We start from the raw sequence: 13,436 nt of genomic DNA on the forward strand, positions 1-13,436 counted from the left end.
TCTCAAGTATGCGCTGAGGGCATTTCTGGGGACAAAAGATTTAGAACTGAAAGGAGCCTTGGAGATCATTGAGCCCAACCCTCCTCATTTTACAGGAGAACTGAGGCTCGAAGAAAGAAAGTGACTTGGCCAAAGTCACTTGGGCAGTAAGTGGAAGCACCAGGATTTGAATCCGGTCCTCAGAGTCCAAATCCGGCATTCTTTCCATTTCACCACCCAGCCTCCACCAGGTGTCTGGATACATCAGGCTTTGCCAAGGCTATGGAGCTACTCTCTTCCCTCCAAGTGTGGAATAGAGAGTCACTCAGTCATTCTTGGGCCCTCTCTGGAAAAAGCAGGATGGTTGAGGCTAACAGTTTAGCTACACGGGCCACAGCATGGTATCTATATCTAGAGATTTTTTTCAAGAGAGATAAATAACTTCCTCAGAAAAAAAAAGAACAGCTTCCAAATCTAATCAGTAAGTAAGTGCTTCACTTAATTAGGTTACTTTTTGATTGCTTTAACTCTGTGAGGTGGAAAAAAGAGGAACAAAAAAAGGAACAGAAATTGGTGCAAATCATTAGTTTCAACCCAATGTTTCCTGACTCATTTGAACATCATTCTTGACCTTTTGCCATATCCTGATTCAGGGGATCCAATGGAGAATAGACATCTAGTACAAGTAGAAATTGTCTCAAGCCTGGAGGTTGCATGCATTTCTACTGAAGATTCCCTCACAAGATAAAGTACCACCCCAAGTGCCATGCAGATGGGAGTGAGGGGAGGAAGAAAGATTGAGAGGGACAGCAAGAGAGACAGAGAAAGAGAGACGTGATTTCTTTCCAAATCAGAGGCCCTTGTTTTACGAACTCATTGCATTTGAAAAATCTCACACACTATTCTTATCGTTACCACTTAATCCACCCAAAATACTGAAGAGAATTCTACTTCACTTGCTTTTGGACCAGTTCCCAGTTTGTACATTAAGAAGAGATTAATAAAAATGGAATGTGCCTGAGACTTGAGGGGAGATTGTACAAAATTCTGACTGGGGGCCCAGAATTTAAACTTTGATCATGTAGATAATTTCTGCATTTTTCTCAGCTAGATCCATGCCAACCATCTAAAGATAAGCTTACCGTCTACGAAAGGAGCGTAGCATGTTATCTTATTGTTTTCTTCAAGGGAATAGCAGCAGCTGAATTTCAAACACATGGTTTGATTAAGATTCTTATTTCCATGACATGCCTTGATATTCTGTCCTTCCCTTGGCCGGCAAGCTTTTAGAGACAGAAATTCAAGAGAGATTTTTAGCCACAGTCATTAATACCTCATCCCATTCCTACACCCCATTTGAGTAACTATTATGATCCAAACGTCTCCCAGAGCCAACAACAAATAGAAAGGAAAGTAAGTTCATCTCGCCCGATGAAAGAAAATAGCAAAATGACTGTTGAAATAATAGTCAAACTAAAAATTAAAAGCAGGCCATCTGAGGTCAGATGTCTGCTACTAGATGAACTTACAGAAGATGCATGAGGTATCAACAGATCAAGGATGGAGTCACCTTCCAAAGACATGCCCTGAATGGTGCAGGCCATATTCACATGTCTTTAGGAATAACCCAGGTTAGAGATCCCTATTTGGATTCATCGGTGGGAAGAGTACCCAGACTCAGAGGAAGAAGGCAATCTGCAAACGTGGCATGCCAAAGAGGAGCTAAAGGTAGACCACAAAGACCACAGCCTTTCCAAACCTGGAGATTGACATCTGCCCAAAGGGAAGAAGAAGAGGGTTTTCTCAAAATTGCCTTTCAGGTCAAGGATGCTATACCTCAACTTGATCATTTTTTAACCCCCAAGAGACTGACAAAGAGACTATTAAAAGGGAGGCGGCAGCAGCTGGGGGAAGAGTGTTCATTGTTCATTCTAACCCAACACTTTGACACAGCTTTAAACTTTGTAAAATGCCTTTACGTATACTGTCAATTGTGGAGGGAGAGATTATAATACATTTATGTAAGCTTTAAAATATGAGGAGCTTGGTACACGTGTTATCTCATTTGATTCTTGGATACACTTGGTTGATCTAGGACAGCAAATGGCATTTTAAACCATCTGATCATCAAAATTTTCTTAAGATTTGACTCACACCAGATTCTATGCTTTCCTTGAGATGGAACAGCTGGATTTTATTATATGTCAGCGTTAGGCCAGAGAACCAAATTTGGGGTTCCAGTTTACAGTGGCTGTTTCTGCACACTTCAGAAACACCAATCTCTTGTGAAAATCCTGCGATCAAAGCTGTTTCTGATGCAGGCAGGGCAAAGCATGTACCTGCCAGAGGACAATTTACCTGACCGTGGGATAGCCATGGGCATGCAAAGTGGCTACCTCGCAGAGCCTGCAAGGCTAAATCATCACAAGACCCCAGTTATTACTATCTCTGGCACTGAGCTGCTCACTACAGGAAAAAACCAGTTTGATTTTGGCATATGCCACACACCACCCTCTAACTAGGTGATATCGTGGACATTTTGTAGACTAGGAAACAGGGACACAGATACATGAAATAGATCAGGCCAAGGTCACAGACTGGGGCAGTGTTTAAATCTGGAATAGAAACAAAGCAATTGATGGAATGCTCTGTTAACATACTAATGGCTTCCAATTATTTTAGGCATATCTTTGCATAATTTTAAATAACTGATTTATCTTTGTAATTCATGTGGCAGCATGTATGGTGCTTCTCCTTGAAGAGACACCAAATGTGTTCTAACAGAGGAAATGTCTCACTGTGGTTAATCATTCTCAGGGGGCAGTTGCAGGCCTGAGAAACACATTATGTACAGTATTACAGAGAAATGCTAGGAGATGAAATCTGACCTTTAAAAAAAAAAAGATCAGCAAGACAGATGGAAAAAACATCTGGTCTAGTCCATAACATCAGGGCTTCCCAACACCTGGCTAAATGCCACAGAAGGCTCATATTTCGCAAAACCTGGGACAACTGACTGAATCTCAGGCTCTGTTCCAAAGGTCAATCATTGGGGAATGGCTTAGAGTTGCTGCCAGACAGCTACAGAAGGGCAGATTTAATTCAATTCAACAATTCGATAAACATTTTTAACTGCTTGCTATGTGCTAGGCACAGGCAGGATAGCAGAGTCCAAGTGCTTTAGGACACTTACTCCTTGGGTAGAAGAACTGGGTTATATCGTCCTGCGGTCCTCCTAATATTGTTTTAGATTCTTCAAAAGAGTTATCATTCCTTCTCAAAATATGTCCAAACGCCATTGCAAAACCTGAAAGCACTCAAGAATTCGGTTATTTGGACCCAATATATTCAAGCGTGTATTACTTTTAGTGACATTTTAATAGTAACTACTTTTCTTCATGAGGACATCAAAAGTAGTATTAAGAGAGATACCAGATTTCAAAAGTTTGTTTAAATACACCTTACTCTAGTCAGTAGGGAGCTATCTGTAAAACTGAGTAGCAAAGTATTATGACAGTTAAACATATTTCCAAATAACAGGACAGAAGGCCAAATTCACTGTTGCTCTTATATTTAAATAATTTATAATGATAAAATTTTAAGAGGGAAGGCTGATATAACAATACTGACAGTTGTACATACAGCACTTGAAGGTGTGTAAAGTACTTTATATCTACTTTCTTATTTGGGCTTCCAAACAGCTCTGGGAGGATCACTCTCTCTATTTTAAGAGGAGGAAACTGAGGCCCAGAAAAGTTAAGTGACTTGCCCACAGTCAGACAACTAGTAAGTGTCAAGGCAGGATAACTAAGGTAAAGTTGCAAGTCACAAATGATACTTCTCTTATTTATCAAAGTGACAACTTAGAGACAGGAGGATCGGAGGTTTTTGAGTTATGGGTTTGAGCTGGTGGCATTATCAAGCCCAACTGAGCCACTAATTTTTCAGAGAAAGAAACTTGGGCCTAGGGGATGAAGGGACAGGCTCAAAGTCATGCAGCTATGAAGTCGTAGAACAGAAATCTGAATCCAAGCCCCTCGCTTCTAAATCCAGGGGGTTCCCCACTTTTCCATGTTGCTGGTCATCTATTAGCTATAGTAAATCCACATCAGAAGTACTCTTGGCAGAAAGATCTGCCTCCTCTTTCACTGAGGAAAACCCAGGCCATTCAGTCAACTGGAGCACACTTCTCTTCCCTCCTCCCCATCAAAAAGCATGTTTCCACATCCATTCTGCCAGTCTCAGAGGAAGGCATGTTCTTCCTCCTTTACAAGACTAACCCCCTTGCTCTGTGCTCTCAACCTTTGCCTGCTCCATGCTTGCTCACTCTTCTACTTTCTTTCATTTTCTTTTTCTCCACTGCTTGTCTACTGTGTCTTCACACACAGACAAGTTCCACTGATGGCAGACAAAGTCAAGACTGACAGCCTAACAGTGAGGGAGGGACCAGAACGACAACAAAAGGTGGATCAACCTTAGAATGTACAAAGCGCAGGAGTCTGGGGGCCACGGCATAGGGAAACCAATTTTACATACTCCAGAAGGCCCAGAGAGGGTCACTTTTTAACAGGATGTCATCCTCTCAGGACCTGGGGATTGGGGTGGGGGGAGAGGGAGCTGGATGTAAAGCCCAATACAATAATAATGCTCATGTGAATTAGCAAACAAAAAAATATTATGTTCTATATATCCTGTTTAAGAAGACAAGAGAGTTAATAATACATTTGAACAATTCCATTATTTAAAAAAATAGACTACTGACAGTCCACCGTTTCCTAACTCAGATCATAGTACAGATTGGCAAAGTATCTAACTGCCTTACTAAGGACAATTCCAATTCCCCAAACCACAGCTCAGATGCTCTTAATGACTCTGGGGCTGGGACTAGAAGCTGGAGAGGAAGGATCATGGGACAGAAGCAGCACGACACCAAGATGAGGAGGAATAAGGTTTATTTATGCCTGTACGTTTTAGGAAGTAATTATCTTTGGCAGTCATGTATTTTTTGTTGTTCAGTCATGTTGGACTCTGTGACCCCATTTGGGGTTTTCTCGGCAAAGATACAAGAGTGGTTTGCCATTTCCTTCTCTAGCTCATTTTACAGATGAGGAAACTGAGGCAAACAGGGTGAAGTGACTTGCCCAGAGTCACACAGCTAATAAGTGTCTAAGGCTGGATTTAAACTCAGGAAGATGAGTCTTCCTGACTCCAGCCCTCCCCCCAACCCCACCCTGGTACTCTATCCTAACTGTCAGTCATGTATTATGAATCAGTAAAAATCTATTATGGACTGAGGATGGTTCACTGATCTAGTCCAACACTATTATTTTACTGGAAAATTAAGGAAACTAAAGCCAAGAAGAGGGGAGTGTTTTAACCAAGGTCACACAACTAGTTAGCAGCAGAGCCCAATACAACACTTAGTTCATTTGATACTTGGAAAGCTTCGGGAAATGGTACTCATTCCACAAAAACTATTCAAAAATCACTATCTTCCCCATTCATACTATGTGTAATTCTCATCCCAGCATTCCATAATTAGCCCATGCAAGCTCCACTTAACATTTTCAATGCTTTCTCCTTGATCTTTCAGTGTCTCAGGCAGGGGTGCCAATGTACCACTCAGGTTGACAGCCTGTTTGTTGCCTTTCAGTCTCAGGACAACACTAGCTCACCTCTTTTTTCAGTTATTGCTATCCTTAAGAATGCCTTTTAAACTACTTATTCCAAGCGAGTTATTGTTGGCAGCGCTATAGCCCATTTACATCTTTCTATTGCTTTGTGGATCACTTGTCATTTTCACAATTTTCCGTCTTTGGAGACTATATAAAATACCTTAAATCAAATACTTCAAAGAGATTGCCAATTTTAGCAGCAATCACATTAGGATCACTGAAAACAATACCCTCACTCTCCTCTTCCTACTCCATTACAGCCCCAGCTCATTATTTATGTGCAGCAAATATCTGCCCAAAAAACAGAGATTGTGGGCTATTCAGAGTTGCTGCTTGTCCATCACATAATGTGATGGTCACCTTATTAAACAGTGGCCCACCCATGGCCTTCTGGAGTATGTAGAATTGGTTTCCTCTAACCTCATTGGCCCCAGACTCTCGTACTTTGTAAATTCAAAGGTCAGTCTACCTTTCTGTTGTTGCTCTACTCCCTCCGTCACTGTTCAGCTATCCGTTTTCACAGAAAGTGAAAACGGACATTTTCATTGGCTTCAGTTTTCCAGCATGAATGGCTATACTGGCCTCTTTCACATTGCTAAGGAGGATGTATAGGGTTCTGGACCTTAATGCCATTAGTACAGTATTATCTGCCAACAGAAGCATTTGGAGTACTTTACCATCAATACGGAATCTTTTTATTTGAGAAGGGAGACATCTTGAATGATCTTGGAAAATACTTTGGGTAAATTTCTTCCTGTTTAGTAGCTGTGGCAGCAGCAGCTCACATTTAGGTACCTCTTGAAGGTTTGCAAAGCATTTGACATATATGACCTCCTTTTAATCTCACAACAGCTCTGTGAAGTGGGTGCTATCTTTATCCCCATTTTACAGATTACAGGAGCACAGATTTAAAGCTGGAAGGGTCACCTAGTCCAACTCCTTCATTTTATGGGTGGACTGATGCAAAGAGAGACTAAGTGACTTGTCACACAGCTAGTATGTGTCTGGGGCAGGACTGGAACCCAGGTCCTCCTGACTTCAAGTTCAGAATTCTTTCTACTGCAATTCACTTGATGCCACAGGATTACAGATTTACCACTCGAAGGGATTTCAAACGGAAATAACAGAGAAGATCAGTGACTTGCCCATAGCCACACAGATAGGAGGTGGAAGAGGCAGGATTCCAGTCTAGGTCCTGTGACTCTAGATGGTGCTCTCTGCATTGCTTCATTTTTCCATTGTCTTAAAGAAAGACTGCATTCTGTTCTACACCAAGCCTCCTACACTTAGATAGAGCCATGATCTCATTGGGTGGAGGCACTTTGTCAGTGGAGATTATATCTCCTTGATGCCTCCTTGACCCCAGTGATTATTGCCTAATACTTTAATTAAATAGCCAGTTATTAAGTGCCTCCCATATTCAAGGACCTGCTCTGGAAATACAAAAATGAAACCAAAACAGTCCTTGCTCCTTCAAGAAGGAGGAGTTGGATGCATGTTAGGTTTAAAACGGGGGGGGCAGTTGGTCAGAGTAGTATTTTATATTAATAAAAGTCAGTCAGTAAGTATTTATTAAGCACCTACTATGTACCAGGCACTGTGCTAAGTGCTAGGCATACAAGGAAAGGCAAAAGACAGGCCCTGCCCTCAAGGAGCTTACAATCTAATGGGAGAGACAACATGCAAATAACAACGTACAAATAAGCTATATATAAGATAAACTGGAAATAATTAACAGATAAAAGGGACTAGAATTAAGACAGATTGGGAAAGGCTTCCTGTAGAAGACAGGATTTTAACAGGGTCCTGAAGAAGCCAGGAAGGAGATGAGGAAGACGGCTATTCAAAGCATGGATAAAGCCAGAGAAAATAATTGGAGCTGAGAGATGGAGTGTCTGTTTGAGGAACAGCAAGGAGGCCAGTATCAATGGATTTAAGAGTACATGGCAATAGGGAGAGTCAGGTGGACATAAGGTTTAGGAAAACTGGAAAGGTGGGGGGGCTGGGGCTTGAGCAAGGTTATGAAGTGCTATGAATGACAGAGGATTATATATTTGATCCTGGAGATATTAGAGAGCCACTGGAGTTTACTAAGTAGGGGGTGAGGGGGCAGGGTGTGATATGGTTAGATTAGCATTTTAGGAAAATCACTTTGGCAGCTGAAGAGAGGATGGACTAATGTTTGTTCTAACTTTTTTTTTTTTAGTTGCATGACCAATTTGTTGATCTTCTCTTTCTCTCTTCTATTGATGTGTTTAGAAATATAAATTTTTCTCTAAGTACTACTTTGGATGCATTCCACAATTTTTGCTGCTCTGCCTGGTTTCAGCTCCATTGAATAGGATGCCCCTGTGCTAGATACCCCTGGTATCCTCCCATTCTGCTTCCCTGACTCCTTTTGTGTGTTGTCTCCCCCCATTAGACAGTAAGCTCCTTCAGGGTAGGGCCTATATTTTATTAATTGTATCTCCAGCACTTAACCCACTGCCTGGCATATAGTAGGAGCTTAGTAAATATTACTGGATTATTAGATTGTCTCATTGCTGTTATCATATCTAATAAAATTGTCAACAGTGTCTATAATTCTTTGATATACTCATTCTTTAGGATTAAGTAATTTAGTTTCCAATTAATTTTTCATCTATGCTTCAAAGGCCCTTTATTGAATGTAATTTTTATTGCAGTATGGTCAGGAAATGATGTATCTAACATTTCTGCCTTTCTGCATCCGCCTGGAAAGCTTTTGTGCTCTAATATAGGGTTAATTTTTGTGAAGGTCCCATGCATGGATGAGAAATAGGTATACTCCTTTCTATTACCATTCAATATTCACCAGAGATCTACCATATCTAACTTCTCTAAAATTCTATTCATATCCTTAACTTTTTATTGATTTATCTAAATCTGAAAGGGGTAAATTGAGGCCCCCCCACTAGTATAGTTTTATTATCTATTTCTTTTTACTTTTTTAAAAATTAATTTTAGTTTTCAACAATAACTTCCATACGCTTATGAGTTTTAAATTTTTGTCTCTCTCCCTCCCCCTTTCCCTCTCCAAGACAGCATGCAATCTGATATAGGTTATACATATACATTCCTATTATACATATTTTCACATTAGTTATGTTCTAAGGCAGAATTAGAACCAACAGTAGGAACCACAAGAAGGAGGAAACAAAACAAAACATAAGGAAAAAAAGAGTAAATAGTATGCTTCGATCTACATTCAAACTCCATAGTTCTTTCTGTGGATGTGGATAGCATTTTCCGTCATGACACTTTTGGAGATGTCTCAGATCCTTGCATTGCTGAGAAGGGCTAAGTCTCTCAAAGTTAGTCATCACACAACGTGGTTGTTACCGTGTACAATGTTCTCCTGGTTCTGCTCACTTCACTCAGTATCAGTTCATGTAAGTCTTTCCAGGTTTTTCTGAAGTCAGCCTGCTCATCATTTCTTATAGCACAACAGTATTCCATTACATTCATATACCACAACTTGTTCAGCCATTCCCCAGTTGATGGGCATGCCCTCAATTTCCAATTCTTTGCCACCACAGAAAGAGCTGCTATAAATATTTTTGTACATGTGGGTCCTTTTCCCATTTTTATGACCTCTTTGGGATACAGACCTAGAAGTATTATTGCTGGGTCACAGGGTATATGTACCTTTTTATAGCCCTTTGGGCATAGTTTTAAATTACTCTTCAAAATGTTTGGATCAGTTCACAACTCCATGTTGTGAAGAAATCAGGGATTATGGGCATGAAACATTGCTTATACTGTCAGACTCAGTTGATATGTGGGTTAATTTTGCTGAATTCCTTTTTTTTCTCGTTTGTTTTTATTTGTTCCAAGGGATGGCTTGCTAGGTAAGAAAGGGAGGAAGGATATATTAAGAAACGAAGGTGATGCAAAAACAAAATAGAATAATAAATTTTATTTTATTTTTAAGAGAACATTGGCAACCTTGGAGAGACAAGTTTCAGTAGAGTGTCAGGTTCGGAATCCAAATTAGAAAGGGTTGAGAAGTGGGAGGTAGGGAAGTGAAAAGTAGATAACTTTTTCTAAGAGTTTAACTATGAAAGAGAGAAGAAATAAAGGCTAGCGGGACTATTTTTGACGGGACAGAGAGACCTGGGCATTTTGTCAGCAGTGGAGAAAGAGCCTGCAGACAGGAAGAGTATGAAGATGCCAAAAAGGGAAAGATCAAAGTGGCATACTTACGGAGAGAGTGGGAGGAGGGATCATAAGATCATAGATCCAGAGCTGCAAGTGACCTCAGAAATCATCTAGTCATAAACATTTACAGACGAGGAAACCCAGACTCACAAAGGTTAAGTGACAGACACAGCCAGGATTCTAACTCGAGTCCCAGAACTCCAAGATCAGTGCTTCAAATTCAGTATTCTATTGCATCTCAAAGGGAACGTGAGTGAGTGAGATCATTCAAGGTGCTAGCCTTGACAAGTAGGAGGGCCACCTGTTCTTCAGAGACCGGAACAAAAGGAGAGAATGTGAAACTGTGTAGAGAGGTTTCAGGGTATGCAAGTAGGAGAGAAGAGGGCACACATGGCAGATAACTTCAATTCTCTCACAAGAATATTATCCAAGGCCCTCTGCAGAAGAGGGGTGGATGGTGGAGGAGCATCAGGCCACAGGAGGTTTGGAACATTCCCTGTGGGGAATGTAGCATTCAATAAGGGAACAATAAAAAAAATTGTCATGCAGCAATAAGGGTCTAGTTAAGATTAAATGACTCAAATTTCTCGCAGACTTAGGCAGCACAATTCTGCGACTTCCACTCAGTCAATAAGCATTTATTAAGTGACTATCCTATGCCAAGCACTATGCTAAGTAAGGGCTTCCACCACTGGCATTAAGCAGCACAAGGAGTGGCAGGGAAGACAGAGAGATGGTAGGCCAGGTTTAAGAGTTGGTAATGTGTGAATGGTGATAGGATAAGGAGACAAGAGATTCAAGAGTAGAGGACAGTGTGTCCTTGTTGAGTCCATCAACCATAGGACCTGCACTAGGAAAGGAAGAAAGTGAGGCCAAAGTAAGAATGGATGGACTGAGAGAAAAGGGAGGAGTTGAGGGCCTGGAGTTAACGGTGAAGATGAAGACTAGGCTTAGGACAGAGCTCTTGACCTTTTTTGTACCATAGACCCCTGTGCCTGTCTGGACCCCTTTTCAAGGATTATGTTTTTAAATTCACAAAATAAAATAGGTATGTATATGTATATATTAATAACAAGTTCATGGACCCCAGGTTAAGAATCTCTGGTTTAGGAAGAATGAGACAGAGGAAGAAATGGAAGGCTAAAAGATTTTGATCAGAAAGGAATTTCAGAATTCGGGATCATAGAGGTGGTATGGTTATGAGTAATGAATGTTATCAATGGTATCAAACTCAAATAGAACATCCAGGCTGGACACTGACTTAGAAAATTACAAATTAACATTATCAATGTTGCGCTGTATCTTTATTTATTTTGTTAAACATTTCCCTACGGCATTTTAATCTGGTTCAGCGTCACCTTTGAGTTTTCATCTCTGATCTGAAGTATGGACTTCTCTGCAGGTGACTGACATGAAAGGAAGCACCAATGAGATAGTTCGGGTGAGAGAGACTGATAAAGCAAACCTCAAACGAAGAGAGGTTGCTAAGAGATGGTGACAGAGGAGTACAAGAACATTGAGTGACTCTTCCTCCTGGACCAATATGTATTCAAGCAGCAAGGGTGCTGACAGAGGAGAATGAGAAAAGCAGTGGGCAAACATTCAAGGGTGGTAATTGATCAAATTTATAAAGCACTTTAAGGTTTGCAAAGAGCTTTACATACATTTCCTCATTTGATTTTCACACTCTTGTGAGATGGTGGCAAAGTGGATAGACTTGGAGTCAGGAAGACCTCAGTGCAAGTCTTACTTCAGACACTTAACTAGCTATGTGATCCTGCACAAATCACATAAACCACTCTTAGCCTGTTTCCTCCTCTGAAAAATGGAGCTAATAACTGAATCTACTTTACAGTGTTGTTTTGAGGTTCAAATGAGATTCTATATGAAAAGTGCAAACCCTAAAAGTGCCATATAAATGCTGGCTATTATGATTCTTCCCATTTCATAGAGAACTAAGGCTCAGGATAAGTCACAACTATCCAAAGCAGAATTCAAACTCAGCTATTCCTGACTCCAAGTCTAGTATTCCCTGTGCCTGGCACATACTAAACGCTTAATAAGTGATCTATCCATTTGACCACAGAGCCTCTGAGCTGTGCTCAAAAGAAAGTCAAGTTTCCCAGAGTTCACCATTCTCATCAGAAGAACAGAATGTGGCCATGACCACAACAACATAATGAAAAACAAACACTAGAAAGACAGGAATTCTGATCAATGCAATGACCAATCTTTATTCCAGAGGATGGACAAGGAAACACAAACAGTGGACCATAGGTGCAAAATGAGACATATATTGTCAGGCATCACCAGTGTGTTGGCTTGCTTCACTTAACTGGTATTTTGTTACAAGGGAGGCCTCTATTGGAAGAGCAGTATTGGGAGAAAAAGGAATCAGGGTGGAAAAGCAACAATAAAATAGTTTTTAAAAAGTATGAGATGGAAGAGGTCTTGGATAAAGGGGCATTCATTAAGAAAAGAATAAGGGGATTTCCAGAGGGGCAGGGTAGAGGATAAAGTCTGGAGTGGGCAGAAGAGGTTGGGAAAATGCCTAGCTAGATAGGGATGAAAATTTAGGGAGGGCCTAGGAGAAAGGAATTTTCTCAGCAGTAACTGAATCAATTCAGTCCAGTAAAATATTTATTAAGTTGCCTATTTTTTGTGAGAAATAGACACTAGGGAAACCAAGGCAAAAAATTATGAGTTAGGGGAGCAGGAGGTAGGATTTTGCTAACTACCAGACATGTGCTCTTTGGTTAGTCAGGGGAAGGTCCATGGCCATGGAGACTGGAAAGGTCCTACGGTGAAGTAAGGTAACATCAGGGATTTGAGGCTTGGGAAGCCATTTTACTCTTCCATCCTTCTCATCAGAATCCTTTTGGTGCTGGGGCCAAGAGAGCTGATGGTCATGGTCCCTTGAGGGGCCTATGGAACAGGCCTCTAGTCCCTGGGAGCAACCTCTTTAATCTTCCATCCCTCACGAGGACTAGGCCAAGCCAAGCTAGTGAGGACAGACATGTCATAGGAGAGAAAATACTTCCTCTCTCCTGGCCATTTGCCTGGGTCTATATGATGACAGAGGGCAGAAAAGGAGCCATTATGTTACGTGTGAAGGCCTTTCATTTCTATGAATGAAATGGGATGTTTCTGTAAACCCTTCAAATACTCAGAAGCAAGCTATTTTAGGATCTTAGAATACAGGATTGTCCAACCCCTTCATTTGATAAATAAGGCAACTGGGGCCCAAAGGGGTTAAGTGTCTTGCCTGGGGTCACACTCAAGTCCTCCGGATAGCAAATTCAGTGCTCTTTCCACAGCACCAATTCACTTTTATAGTCACTCCATACGGCTTCTCTTCTCCACACTAATGGACTTCCTGTTTCCTATCCAGACAGGGATGAAATTCTTAATCTAGAGAGAGAGCCAGAATGGAAGTTACGAAGATTACCTTAGATACTTTCTAGCTGTGTGACCCTGGACAAGTCACTTTACCTTTCTCAGCCTCACTTTCCTCATCTGTAACATGGGGATCATAATAGCACCTACCTCCCAGGGTTGTTCTGAGGATAAGATGGGATGATAATATGTAAAGTGCTTTCCAAA

This window comes from Vombatus ursinus, unplaced genomic scaffold (genome assembly GCF_900497805.2).
Source record: "Vombatus ursinus unplaced genomic scaffold, bare-nosed wombat genome assembly UNPS02015358.1, whole genome shotgun sequence".
In the NCBI taxonomy this organism is placed as follows: domain Eukaryota; kingdom Metazoa; phylum Chordata; class Mammalia; order Diprotodontia; family Vombatidae; genus Vombatus; species Vombatus ursinus.